The sequence below is a fragment of the Thunnus maccoyii genome, chromosome 21 (genome assembly GCF_910596095.1).
Source record: "Thunnus maccoyii chromosome 21, fThuMac1.1, whole genome shotgun sequence".
In the NCBI taxonomy this organism is placed as follows: domain Eukaryota; kingdom Metazoa; phylum Chordata; class Actinopteri; order Scombriformes; family Scombridae; genus Thunnus; species Thunnus maccoyii.
In genome coordinates this window covers 6,173,746-6,185,629 of record NC_056553.1, presented here as the reverse complement: position 1 = coordinate 6,185,629, position 11,884 = coordinate 6,173,746, and positions in this window count along the sequence as shown.

The following is an 11,884-nucleotide window of genomic DNA, read 5'->3' as shown; positions in this document are numbered from 1 at the left end:
GCTTTCTCCCACTGTCGATTTTCCACCAGCAAAAAAGAAGGAGAAACAGAAAAAAAATAATTCTTTTCTATCTTTTCAATTAGAAATCAGTTTTTATGACAGTCTGACATGATGAAATGCATGCTAATGCTTTCTGCTAATGCAAATGCATACTAATAGTCTCAACCCACGTTTAAAGATTCAAGATTGAAAACTTTATTTTCATCTCAACAAACTTGCAAAGAAAAGACACAGTGTGCTCAAGATAAGAATACAATTATTCTACCAGTGGTACCAACACAGATCAGAAAGATAAAAGTTCAAATTGTGGATGCATGAAATGTCTAGCATCTGTTTTACTTTTCTTGGAGGACTGTTTGAGCAAAAGCACAACCAGAAGTTTGTTAGAAGAACAGAACTTTCTAGCATCCAGTAACCCCTCGGCAATAGTTGAATTCAAGGGGGGTAGGCAGTGCTTATCACTTACCCTCATGCAAGCTCAGGGTTCATCAAAGTTTATCCGGGCCCTCTGTTCCTCTTGTTGTAACACAAGTATTTGGGCTGTCTTTAATTTCTTATTATACATTTTGCTATAAATGTTGCATAGTGAATTGTCTCGTAATTTAGTGACAGAGCTTGCATAAGCAGGGCAGCAGCTGGTAGTGTGTTTATCACAGTGTCTTTGGTGTTATGCTGCCTCTGGGTTGAAGTCTGCTCTGGTCCAAATAGAGCCGGGACCCTCCATCCCTGGAGGACAGGCAGTTTTCACTAGTTTCTGCTTGCAACAAAATGGATGAATGCATATATGAATATAGATGGTGTTTCGTCTGTATTTGTTTTGTCTCTATGCTGAGTGTGACAGTGTAAACTATCTATGGCTACATTCATGCAGCAATTGAAAGAGTTCCAATTCTAATGTGTAATGACACCTGCGGCACAGACCTGATGTACAAAAAAACCCATAAAGATGCATGGAGACGCATTTGTTTTTGGTTCTCATCTGCACGTGTGGTGCAAAATTGGATCCTGAGGCATGCAAATCTGCCAGCGTCTCCATGACAGTACATAAATCTTACATAATTAACCTGAGAAAAATGTCATGATTTTTGCACCCTTGGCAGCTTGGCTGTTGGAGTGTTAGCATGGATGCCCAGAAGATAAACAATGGAAGGAAACCAAAAAAGCTGAAATAATTGGTATTTGGGGAGATGCATCAGTTCAGTCAGAACTCCAAAGCACAGACATTACAAATGTAAGAGGCTACTGCATTACAAGGGAATGCTGGTGCATACTGGCTGCAAAATAGACAATTGATGTTGAACTTCACTGCTCGTATGATTGATGTGGTTTTCCTACATTTTGCCTTTGCTTTTTTTCCATTTTCTTTCTGTGTGTTTTGATCAATCCCTGAGTTGGAATATGTTCTATGGAACTGGTGGATTTAAGATTAACTAAAGTACTGCCTATCTTCTCTACTGTGATATATGGATTTTTGGATTATTCAACGTAAAGAGCTTCCTACCTGCTCTACCGGGATCCCTGTTCTCCGGAGGACAGCATCTGTCTCTTCCTCCAGCCTGCCGGCTCAGGTGTGCCACAAAGCCCCTCCCGGCTCCTCTGCACTCTCTATCAGCACGGATCCACCCAGAGCTGTGCTGTCACTGACTGACTCTAGTGACTGGGGTTTTTCTTCAATTGGAGCTCCCCTAATATTTGCTGTAACGATCTCTACTGTGTGACTGTAACTGTGGCTGTTACCAACGCTGCCATTCTGCCCAAACGACGCAACTGCTTTAATTATGATGTCCTACACCACCACACAGCTACGTAATTACACCCGACAAGGGGTTTTTAACCCACTGCCAAGTGTTTGGGATTTTAAGAAACAGACCTTGTTACATCCATAGAGGCTTGCGCCATGGTTTCACTGTGGAATACGGAAATAAAACAAACTTGGGCGTCATCATTGGTAACATCGCGAGACTACCCTATACCAGCTGAGATGCAAAATATGGAGTGGATCAAAGTGTACCGTGGAGTTTTCAGAGATTTCCATCCTCAGCTCTGTCTCCTGCCACCATGGAACTGTCTCCCCCGCCAATGCCTGATCTTTCTTCTATTGAATGCCTTGCTCTAAAATGTAAACCTCCATACTCCGTGACAGTTCTCATCTACTGCCCCCCCAATCCAAACTCATCTTTCCTCCCTGAGATATATGACCTCCTCACCTCTCTCTGCTCCATGGCAACCGAAATTGTCATTGTTGGTGATATGAATATGAATGTCGACAACCCCTCCTGTCATTTCTGTCAAGACAAGTGAGTAAAATGTTTCACACTCTGCCCCCTGGTTCACTCATGACCTGCGGAAAATAAAAATAGCTGGACATGTCCTTGAACAACGCTTCGGATGCTCTGGGCTCGCTGTCCATAAAGTGGTGTGAGAGAGATTTAAATAGTGGTTATCATTTCTTGTATATATTATATATGTTACAGATGTTTTCAAGCTGACAGGTAAATGTTTGTTCTTAATTCAGTGTGATGTAATGTCACTGTGACACTGTGGTATAAGAAATCCTACCCCTAGGCTAGTTTAACTCTTGAACTTGCTTCTATCTGAGGGTTGTTTGCTGACCTCTGGGGTTAGCTAGAGATATCTTTGCTTTAAGCCTACTGCCGAAGAAACTGTGCGGATCATGGGGTACTTAGACCAGCAAAATTTGAAAGATGTCCTTGTTTGAAGTTATTGACTGACCATTAGGTCTCTTTGAGATCTGTATGATCATACTTGTTTTGTAAGAAGGTATAACAGTTTGTGGAAGTGTCCATTTAGGAACCTGACTGTTTAACTTTGCTTCTGGAGAGGTATAAATATATATGTCTATACTATATCTCTGTGTGGTTCTTGAGATCAATGCAAAAAATCCCACGACACTGGCCTTCTGTGAACATCAAGGGACTTACTCAAGGTCCTTTAAAGATGCTCAGTCACAGTTCTACTCCAACCTAATTATAAACAATCCTGGCAACCCTAAGCATTTTTCAACCATAAATCATCTCCCGAAGTCACAATCATCTTCCCCAGTTGAAGCTACAGAAGAGCGATGTAACAGCTTCATTGACTTTTTCAGAGCCAAGGTCAACAATATCTGCTCTCTGATGTCCAGCTCTTCGTCTCTGCCTCCTCCTGTCATCGACCCTCTGTCTGGGAGCTCGCCATTTCTACCATCTCAAAAACATCTCTAAACGCTGCCCCTCTCTAACCTTGTCAGATGCAGAGAAACTTGTCCATGCCTTTATCTCCTCAAGACTGGACTACTACAATGCGCTCTTCACAGGGATCCCTGGCAGGATCATCCAGAAGCTCCATTACATTCAGAACAGCACTGCCAGGATCCTGGTGAGAGTGCGAAAACACCAACATATAACACCAATTCTCTTTTCATTACACTGGTTCCCTGTCTCCTTCAGGATTGTCTACAAAGTCCTGCTGCTCACGTACAAATCCATCAACAGACATTCGCCTCCCTACAGGAACTGATCATACTACAAAACTCCACCCGCACCCTCAGATCTGCCAGCAGCTTGCTCCTCCAGGCCACCAGCACTAAGCTCCGCACCATGGGGGATCGAGCCTTCTGCTCTGCTGCATCACGCTTGTGGAACAGCCTTCCTAACCATCTGAGGACAATACAGACCCTAGTCTCTTTTAAAAAAGGCCTAAAAATCTCTCTATTTAGGAAGGCTTCTTATTACTATTTTCTTTATGTTGAGTGTTCTACGTTATTAATACTGTAGCACTGTGAGTTTCACTATGAATTAAACATGTGGTACAAATTAAATGTATTATTATTACTTATTATTATTATTAAATGTGTTCAAAACAAGCAACAGGCAGGACGTAGATACTTTTATTCTGTGTATGCGTATATTTTGTTGTCTGTTCCTATAATTGATATCAAAAAATGAAAATCAGAAGATATAGACAGGTAAGTAGGTCTATAATCTGGAAATATTAATGTTAATGTATAAAAAATACACCAGCAAGCACTTTAACCAATTATAAGCTGGAACTTCCTGGCTACACTGAAAGCAACTCAAGCCAAGCAGCAACACAATTACAAGATTTTGTGTCTGTTGAAATGCCTTCGGTCTAGCAAAATCTGCAAGACCCAGTGACATAAAGAGTGATAAATATCTGGCTGCAGGGACTTCTCATGCAGCATAATGACATGCTTATAATGAATGCTTAGCTGTAATCAATGACCACCTCCAATGTGTGGGTGGCAGAGCCCTGTAGGTCCTGCGGAGTTGAAAAATGATCTCCAACATGATAGTATATCTCCATATGGAATTTGTTTACTGTTCTAATAATGGGATAACCTGTGTTATGGCCATATTGAGATAAGCTATCTCTAAATTAATGCATAATTTTTCGAGGTGAATTTGGCACAGTATTCAGCACAGTACAAGGCTCAGCAGGTTGCTGGCGATGTATGAAGTGTGAAACAGCACTGCTGCCTAACATTAGCTTTAGCTGGCAAGCTCTCCCACAGTCAAGCTGTGAAATCTAGTCTGTATTTCCTGGCCAGCAGAATGTATAAAGCAGCATCTCAGTTTTTTTGTAAAGTAGCAAATGATTCTTTGACTAAAACAATCAACTTGCCAACTATACTACAAAGTTTTGCACAGTTTTTGCACAATTACGTTTTCAAGTGCCACGCCACGTCTTCCTTCCTTTGTCAGATAAATAGATCAGTTGTGGCTCATCAGAGCACAAATGGAAATAGTGTATAGTTTTTGGTCAAATGAAACATCACCAGAAAAAAGACAGTATCTACTGACAAGTGCCCTGTTATGATGCAGTTGCAGTTGTTATAGCACAGCGTTGGGGTGGATGGCCGGGTTTACAGAGCTTCTGACCTGTGTTTTTGGGATGCAGTGACAAGCATCCCATTTTGACCTCTTGTAGCACTCTGCTACACACAAGAGAAAATTAATTGGCCCTTTGCATTGTGGTATACATATATATATATATACGAAACACACATAGGAAAAAAGCAGACAAAAACACAAGTTGAAACAAAATAACACGTTACCTAAATGCCTGTCTGGTTCAGACGAAATTTAGAAATTTGATTTAAAATTTTAAAATAACTGATAACTTCTCTTGTTTTGTCTGAGCTAAATTGTCTCACTAGTTCATATTTCTTCCTGGCATGCAAGATGTTTCTCATAATTAAATTACTTCATTGCAGCTGAACCTTGAAATGTTCAGATGGCTTGGCCGGTAGTCACTACAGACGGCCAGTCAGCAAACCCAGACAGAGACAGATAGGGCTTGATGACTGGATCGATTTGTTGTTTTTCAGTCTGTAAATCAAATCTATGACATGTTTCATCATGCCTTTGAGGAAGCTTGATGGTTCAAGTTGTAGACTGGGATCAGGTGAAGATCCACAGTTTATTCTCTGCTCCTAAATCTAGCCTTCACCGCCATCCTTTTTTAATTGACAATGACATGATGTTTGTGAGCGTCTGTCAGCTACTTGGAGGATTTTCTGAACAAGTCTTCAGCAACACCTAGGTTCACATTTATTCATTCACTCACATCCAGATGCAGCTTTTTTGATTACTTATCTCTGAGCTTCTCATAAATAGCAGTCTAATGTTGACACCTGAAATGCTCCACTGGGGCACATTTTGGGTGTTACTTAATTTGACCAGGATTCACCAAATCTTCACTCACTATCTAATTTCCCCAGCCACTGAGGTGCTGTCAACAGTAATACCTGCGATACCTGAGAGTCAGCATATCAGCCTGAGCACCTGGAGGGGAGAAACTTCACGAAAAAGGAGAGACTGAGCTCAGATGGTCTTCTTATTCAATGTGTGTGCTAAATATTTAGGTTTTGTTGTCACCTGTGTGCACTTTTGCTCAAAACTTTGCCTCTTTTGTCCTTCCCAAATTAGGTAAACTATGACTTTTTTTTTGCTGAGGCATTGCAAATGTTGTGTACCTTTAATTCACTGTGGTGGTTGCCTGTACTTGCTTGTACCTTAGCAGTGTCTTTGACGTTGGCCCATTAGCGCAGGACTGGTATTATGTAGGGATGTCATTTGATTAATGAATTACTTCCCAACCTCTGTGTTTTGTGAAACACTGTGCGATAATGTAATCCGATGCCATTCCTTGAGTGCCTCCATTTATAAAGACTGCGGAGAGGTACAAATTAGGTGTCCATAAGAGGAAGTGAAACTGTGAAGCATTTGTCAGAAGATGTTTGTCTTTGCCAAAATGAAGTAGGTAACTTGGGCTGGAATAACAGGCACAACTGACTTGTACTGGATTAACACCTTCAACAATCTCAGCAGTCATTAGAAATCGCCACATGATCCCAGGTACTTCGTAATTGGTCCTGTGCGAATAAAGCTTATGTCAGATAAGCCTACAGTTGCTGAAGTCTCCAAATATCCCAGCTGCCAACTCTTGAATTCAGTCACTCGCTCCCTTGGTGTGACCAAATATCCACTGAGCTGCAGCATTGGCCTTGGCTTGCAATGTCAACAAGTGCTTTACCAGGATAAGCAAGAAAACTTCCCACAATAGGCAGCTAAAGGGACTGGGACTGAAATAGAAATTTCATCACCAGAAAATAAATTGAGACTTTCCTCGAGAATAATAAATACATCAATAAAAAAAAATCAAATTATCTCGTAGCAAGTCCTCTGGTAATTATGTTAAAAAATAGAGATCCAAGGCACTTTGACAATCTAATAAGTCTCAATTTCCTTTTACTGATTTTAACATATAATTAGGTAATCCCAAATAGAATAAAGGCTTTTCAACAGATTTCTCGAGAGCCTTGAATTTCTTTTTTATTCGCAGAAACCCCAATGACTGATAGTATCTCTCTGTACAGAATCAGACATATCCAGTCTTCCATTTGAATAACCAATTGGCAGAATTCTGTGTGTGCTTGGTCGAGTTTAGAGGAAGGTCTGCCAGTGTAAAGCAGATTGCGGGACTTTTAACATTGACTCAGGCTTTGGTGAAACACGTCACAGAGCCTACAGCAATGTCCAACCCGAAGCTAATAAGGATGACCAACTTGTCCTGCTTGTTAGCTGGAGCCTTGGACGTTGGAGGATCATAGAGGGAGACAGTGACCAGGGATACTGTCTGAGATAACGATAGATAGGATACCGTGCTCTCTGTGCAAGTGTGTGTCAGTATGCCATGTATTCAAGTCTCTTGCGGTAAAATCATGAAGACAATTTTAACTTGGCTGTACTTGCAAATGAAGGGTTTCATACCAAAGCACTGGGTTACATTGTTTTAGGTGTCTAGGTTACATATATATCGTATTTCATAGGTAGACCTTAACTACACGTTACATGAAACCTAGATGTCTATGAACCTTTTCAACCAAATTTAACCGTAGACGTCTAGAGATCCTTTGGCTTTGAAAGGCTTGCTGTGCATTTTCTTCTGTTTTTTGACTAACTTTATGATGAGAACACTATTCCTAGACATATTTTGTATATTAAGAATGGATAAAATGACTATGAGTATGTGAGAGGTCTTGCTAGTAGTGACAAATCTATAGATCATTATTGAGTCTGCAGTTTCCCTCAGCTTTATGGCACATTTTAGTGTCTTTTAGCAAACTGTTTGGCTTTCTTGCCTGCAACTCTACTTTTTTGGTTCACTGTAATTGCCCTCATCAGCGTGGTCAGGCAGCTGTTTTCAGCAGAAAAAATCTAAAAACCCACAGTGTGCTATCTGCCCAGAACCAAGTGGCAGACAGACAAAGTTGGCAACAAGCTGCCGAACATAGCGGATCATCTAGCAGCTAAAGAGCTGGATATTTTTCAATGAAGACCAAACCAGAGCTGAAAGCAGAGCAAATATTGGACTTAAAATTCCTCAAGTGGCCAGGAATATGGCAGTGTTTGCTAACAGATTCACTTTTCATTGCCATTGACACAATCACACCATTCAAGTCCAGTTTTCAGCAGAACCAGCTGGGTCCTTCGAGTCAGTTCCTCCAAAATCCTGGTCCAGATAAGATCCATCCAGATCTTCAGCTATATTTATTTAATATTCTTCAGTTGTACACCACCACCAGAATCCAAAGGGTATCAATTCCCATATGGCACATAACTTGACCACCTCTGTCTAATTGCCAAATATCTGTTTGACTTTTTATTTTTGGGCACACTATACAAAATAATTAATAACTCTTAAATATGTTTAAATTAATCTATCCTAATTTAAAGGTGCAGTTTGTAGAAATTAGTGGCATCTAGTGGAACAGACTTGGTAGAAATGAAATATAATATTCATAAGTATGTTTTAATTAGTCTATAATCACCTGAAATTAAGTATTGTTGTGTTTTCGTTACCTTAGAATGAGCCCTTTATATCTACAAAGGGAGCGGATCCTATTCCACAGAGGCCGCCATGTTGCACTGCCATGTTTCTACAGTAGCTCAGAACAGAAAAAACAAACACTGGCTCTAGTTTTTTGCAAGTTTCACAGCCACTGTAGTTTCTCCTACATGCTTGGAAGAGGAGAGGGAGTGGGAGGGGGGGGATATTCAGTTTGTTACAATCTGCAACCTCACCACTAGATGCCATTAAATCCAACACACTGCACCTTTAAATAAAGTCTTTCCCAAAATAACAGAAAGAATGACTGTGCAGCCATTCAACTCAATCATATTTCCCTCTCCTGGGCCAGTAGTCAGCACATTCAGCTTTGAGGGGCATAAAAAAACAACACAAATAGACAGACAGCAACATGTTGCCACAGCAGGGCTCCGTCTAGAAAAGAAACTGTTGAAAGCACTGTTGCCCTCATTCTGTTATAGGCAGTGAGAGATACATGCTGTTGGCATTTGAATATGAATTCATATCCAAGGAGCAGGAATCTCTCTGCCATGTCTGTGCCGAGCCACCCTTTGATGGTAATCATTTGCATCTTTTTATAGTTGTTTTTATCATGAGTTTACATTGCCTGTGCTGCGAAACATCTGTATGGTAGACGAACCCGGGATGAATATTGCACAACAACTTGTTAAATGTCACAGTTGGCAGTCTGATAGCCTTAACACACCAAACCCATTGCGTCCAGGGCCCTGTGCTGTAGCTGTCATATATGGCACATTGGACAAACGACGCCATTTATGAAATGACAGTAGAGATAGAAGAAATCAGAGGCATTTAAAGGGTACTCTATCAGCGAGTTACCGATCTGGGGCGATCATAATGTTCTTCTCTTTTCCTACTTTCCGCGTTGAGATGACAATAAGATCATGTTAATTAATTCCTCCTATGTGCAGCTATAATGTGGTGTCATCTGTTCAGTGATATTGCCTCTCTGACAGCGGGGCTATCAGGCCATGGACAAATCTCCCTGACGTACCACAAGGAGCTAATGATGTTCCTCTTTTTAACCAGCTGTCATTTCCTATTCTCTTGCTCACCACATGACTGATTTTTATCCTTTTTCACAGGTTCAATTAAGTATTTAAAGGTCGAACTGTATTTTCTGAAGAATAGGAATAGGATAAATCATTGGTAAATGTCAAAGTCAAGCTATCAGATTTTCTAATCAGCCAATACTGATCTTGATAGTGCAACCCATTGTTCGGGCCTAATGAAATATTTTTTTTTGTCAAATCCTGCCTTCACTCTTCCCTGCCTATCAATTCATCTGACTGTCTAATACACATGCTGTATGATATCCTTATCTATTATAGATATCAGCTACATCCATATTTCATTAAAAGTGATGAAATGAAAACAGTGAACTACTTTGGTAAGCCATCAAAGTGTACTCATTCAATTGAAACAGGTTAAGGCTGAAGAAGCTGGTCTCTTAATGGATGAATTGCATCAGTTATAACCTAGACTCCTCTCTTGAGTATGCAGGAGAATAAACATTTATTAATGTGAAACCTCATTTGATGGGCACCACCTCCTATGGTTCGGAGATTTTTAATGCCAGGAGGAAGCACTAACCCTTAGTCAATTTAATTAATTAATCAGTCTCATAACTGTAAGTTAAAGCAGTGATAGTCTGCTACAGCCAAAAGAAACAACAACAACTTCTTTGGATAAATGAAAACATTTTATTAATAGCTGAATGTCTTGAGGATACATGATAAAGCATAGTAAAGATAAAAAAGAAAGAGAATAATAAGGCCTTTAACTGATTAAAAAAACAAAAAGAAATAGTGTTAGACTGGAGGCTAATGTATTTCAATGGGAAATGCTTAGGGAAAGCTTACCTTACCGTTGATGGAGTTTTGTTGCTGCAGAGTTGTTGTCTAGGCAGGTTCAGTGTTGTTTTGGGTTGAGCTGGAGTTGGCTGTAGTTATACAGATTGGGCGGTGCAACCCGGCTTGGGATGAGTCTTTGTGTATGCGGCGGTGTTTGCCCACCGGTGACGAGGGGTTAAGCCTCGTTTCAGGCTGCGCTGTGAAAGAGTCTTCCTGTAGGCTTAACTCCCAGTTTGGCTGTACCGATATCAGCAAGCCAGCCGAGATCCAGTTCAGGCATTGCTGCCTTCTTCAGAGCGATGTGCTAGTTTGAGTTGAGGATTCAGGCTTTTGCAGGAGAGTTGATATTACAAATAAACAAAAACAAAATGGACTTGTCTCCATACAGATTAAAATATGCACAAACTTGGGCGAACAAGAAAGAAAAGAGACGTCTCAATAGAAGAATTGTGTGCTCATGAGTTCCTGGAGACCAGCTCAGAGAAAATTCCACTGAAGTTTGTTTTTATCAGTTTGGACAAGACAGGCAGAGTTTTGGGTGTGTTTTCAATGTTTTTTTAAATTTCATTTTCTTTGTTTTGGGACTTTTAAGGTGTGGCTGACTTTGACTTGAGATGGTAAATTACATTCCTACAGTGGGGAATTAAGTTTTGAGTTTTAAATGCAAATTCAGAGTCACTATATCTGAATACTTCATGTCACATTGTAAATAATGATATGTTGTAAAACCATTCAGAAAAACAGTTCAGCATTATACATTCATTTCATAATAAGACAATCCTTCCTATCAACATACCAAACATTAACATTCGCATTATTGCTTCTCATGATATGATGCAGATATTAATGGTAAACATTTAATGTGTTGTGTATTTAGCTTGCCGTTAGTTTGCTGTTATTGTGCATTGGTCCAAATGTGTAACTTCAAGTTCAGGAAGGCTGCTTCATGTACCTAGAATAATGTAGCTTTCTGTTAGCAAATTTCCGCTAGTAAATGTAATTTGTAGCTTGTAAATTCAGTGTTGCATACACAGGTAGGAAATTTGTGTGTCCGTCTCTCAGACTTTGTGAAACCTCGCTGTTGTGAAAAGATTCCTGCACAAATTTTAATTACATATACACAAAATATTTCCACAGCTACAAAAACTTTTTACACATGTGCAAATTATATGTGTGCACAAAACTTTTTCACACAAAATATTTCTACAGCTGCAAAACTTTATTACACATTCCCAAACAATTTCACAAGCTCAAAATATTAATGACTGTTATTTGATTACATAAAAAAACAACCCAAAACAAGCAAGAAACTGGCTGCAGTCCATGTCTGGCAGACCACTGGTAGAGAAGATATCAATTGTGTGCAGATGTCTGTGAGTCAGATTTTGTATAGTTGTTACCTACAGGTATTTAAACCAAAGATTTGTTAATTCGTCAAGTTACTGTGCTTTTGGCTCACTAAAATCGGGGGACTGTGTATAAAAAGATATAAAATTACTATGCTGTTCACCCATATGAATTTAAAAAAAAAACAAAATAAAACTTTTCAGCACTTTTACTTCATAATCATTCCAATTTAAATTCAACATAGTGCAGCACAGAGCCAACTCAACAAG